Here is a 2,745-nt window from a genome sequence, read left to right as displayed (position 1 = left end):
TGTCCCCATGCTTTTTAAAGTGATCTGCCAAAGCTTAGCCCCACCTCGACCCCCTGCAAATGCTTGCAGCCTAAGGGGAACGAACATTTTTCCTGGTACGGGGTTAAAACAAAACAAAACACTCATTTTCACAAACACAAAGGAGCCCCTGTGGGAGAAGCTAGTTTGCGCTAGCACTGCCAGCCTTGCATGACGTTGCTCCCCCAAAACATGCCCAACATTAACCCTCCCCACGCAAGTGGGGGACCAGGGAGGCCACCGGACCCCTTGACACAGGCACCATGGTGGCAGGTCAGGGGCCAGCTCCCTTAGGCTCTCCGCCTGATGCTCTCTTGCCTGCGCATGCAGGGAGGCTGCAACAAGGGGAGTGGCTCCCCTCAGGGGATGAGAGCTTGCTGGAGAAAGCTGAGCTGTGTTCCAGCAGGAACTTCCCTGAAGGAGGTGGAAGGGCCTCTGCAGGCACCTGGAAGAAGAACGTTTTGTCCGTGTTGTCTGGGAACAAAACCTGTCCTGCACTGCTTGGAAGGCAGCTACGCTCACCATTGCACCACCAGCACATGCGGACCCAGGCGTGCCTCCTGCTCCCCACAGCTCATGAACTGGCTCTGCCTCCTCCTTCCAGCCCCCCTGCACACACATTTCCTCCTCTCACAGTCTCTCCAGGCTCTTCCTCATCACCTCAAAACCCTCACACCTGGGGTGGGGGTGGGGGGGGGCCATGCTTTCTCTCTGCTTTCTCTTCCTTCTTATACACCTGACACATTTCCTCTCCACCATCACTGGATGCCTCACACTGCTCCCTTCCTTTTCTCCCCTCCCGCCATGGGGATGCCGGAGGTGCGAGTGAAACCACCCTCCAACAGCAGCTAACTGTAACAGAAGAGCTTGGAGGTGGCACCCACCTGCCATCAGCAATGATGCCACCATCATGTCCTTGTCTTTATCTTGAAGTGAACCAACATGTTTTTCCTTCTACAGCACAGTATTTCTAATAAAATAAAATGAAGTAAATCTATGATAAATCTAAAGACCATAATACCTGCGAGTGTCACCACAGACAGGATCTTTGCATTGAGCCGTGTCCTGACTGGAGGTGCATCCAATTCTGTATCAGCTTGAGGCTGTCAGCATCAGAAGGGGCATTAGATTTTATTACCTGCTATTACCTTCCACTGGGAGAAGGCACCTGCACCTCCTGGTGCAGAAAGCATGGCCAACCCTTTCAGCAGCAGCTACCTGTGGGACTGGCTCAGCTATAACGTGGTGCCACGGGCTTGTCCTGGGTTTGCACTGCAATAGCAGGACTCACCATTTCAGGAATTGCAGCAAAGTGCCTTGTTCATGGCCCTTCCAGTGGCATGTGGCACATGGCCAGCTCAGGTGGCTGCAGCACTGGAGCCCAGCCCTGTTGCAAGCATAAGGCAAATGCCGAGCACTGCTGGGCCATGGCGGGGCCATGGCTGGGTCGGCAGTCTTGCTTCTCACTGCCCCCTCGCACTCGCTGACAGCAGGTCTCACCTCTCAGAGATGGGAACAAGCCAGAGACAGGCTCCTGAGGGGACAGCCTTCAGGGTAGGAGCTGCCTTCCAGATGGTAAAGCCACGGGAGGAGTGGAGCGGTGCCCCAGTCTTCTGGGGTCTGCACCTGCCTGAGGAAGGACAGGCAGCCTCCATGCCCAAAGAGAGGCCATCTCCTGTGCACAGAGACTGGCCTACCAAATGACAAAAGAGCTAACAGATGGGTCAGGATGGCCGAGCGGTCTAAGGCGCTGCATTAAGGTTGCAGTCTCCCTGGGAGACGTGGGTTCGAATCCCACTCCTGACAGGCTTCTCTGGGGGTCCCTTTTCCTTCCCCTCATTGGAGGCAGACACTCTACAGCCGGAACTTTCCTCCTGGAAATCCTTCTCTGCATGCTGTGCTCTCCAGTCTGTGTCCCACAGACAGACCCACAGCTCCCCACATGCCACAGCTTGCGGTGAAAGAGCAAGGGGAGTTCAGCTCCTCGGGCCAGATCTACTGGCTGAACCCTCGGGAAGACAGAGGCCGCCTCCTTCTTACAGGTGCACAAGGAAAGGACAAGAGACAATGGGAACAAGCTGCAACAAGGGAAATTCTGATTTGATATCAGAAGAGGGAAAAAAAGCATGGTGGGTGTGGCTTCCTCCTGGAACAGGCGGATTCTCCCTCACTGGGGTTTTCAGACCTCAACTGGACAAGGCCACAGGCAGCCTCAAGTAACTCTGCAGTCAGCCCTGCCCGGAACTGGAGGTTGGACTACAGACCTGTAAGCTGCCTTCCAAGCTAGATTTAACTATGACTACCTCATTCTTTGTGCTGTTGCTCTCTTAAGTGGACACCCTGTATTTCATGTATTTACTGTACAAGTCATAGTCAGGGTTTGAGATATAATGCTGTCCTCGCGGGGGATGGTGGGAGGGATGGCAGCGGGGTGGGTGCGTGTATGTGTGTGTGTGTGTGTGTGTGTGTGTGTGTGCGGTTATTCACAGGAGACGGAGCTGCTGTGCGAAAGTTTCCTGTTCGCGCAACAATGCCACCTCACTGCCTGCCCTGGGGAAAGGACTGAGTGCAGGAAAGGGCCTTTGGAGAAATGCCTTTGCTCCTGGCTTTCTCTTTGAACAGGTGCAGAGTCAAACGGAAGTGAGCAGATGGTCACTAGAGTGAGAGCCCAAGAACACCGACTTCTCTTTCTCATTCTGAGCTCAGCTGTTTCATATGTGTGGTAAC

General features: G+C 54.4%; 1 non-coding gene across 1 annotated transcript; it reads left to right on the top strand.

Annotated features, from left to right (window-relative positions):
• Positions 1-1,741: 1,741 nt before the first annotated feature.
• TRNAL-AAG (transfer RNA leucine (anticodon AAG)) lies at positions 1,742-1,824 on the top strand. Its single transcript has one exon. It is a non-coding gene; the product is annotated as a tRNA-Leu (tRNA).
• The last annotated feature ends 921 nt before the right edge of the window (positions 1,825-2,745 follow it).

Source organism: Struthio camelus, chromosome 12 (genome assembly GCF_040807025.1).
Source record: "Struthio camelus isolate bStrCam1 chromosome 12, bStrCam1.hap1, whole genome shotgun sequence".
Lineage (NCBI taxonomy): Eukaryota > Metazoa > Chordata > Aves > Struthioniformes > Struthionidae > Struthio > Struthio camelus.
This window is presented reverse-complemented; position numbering and strand designations above follow the sequence as displayed.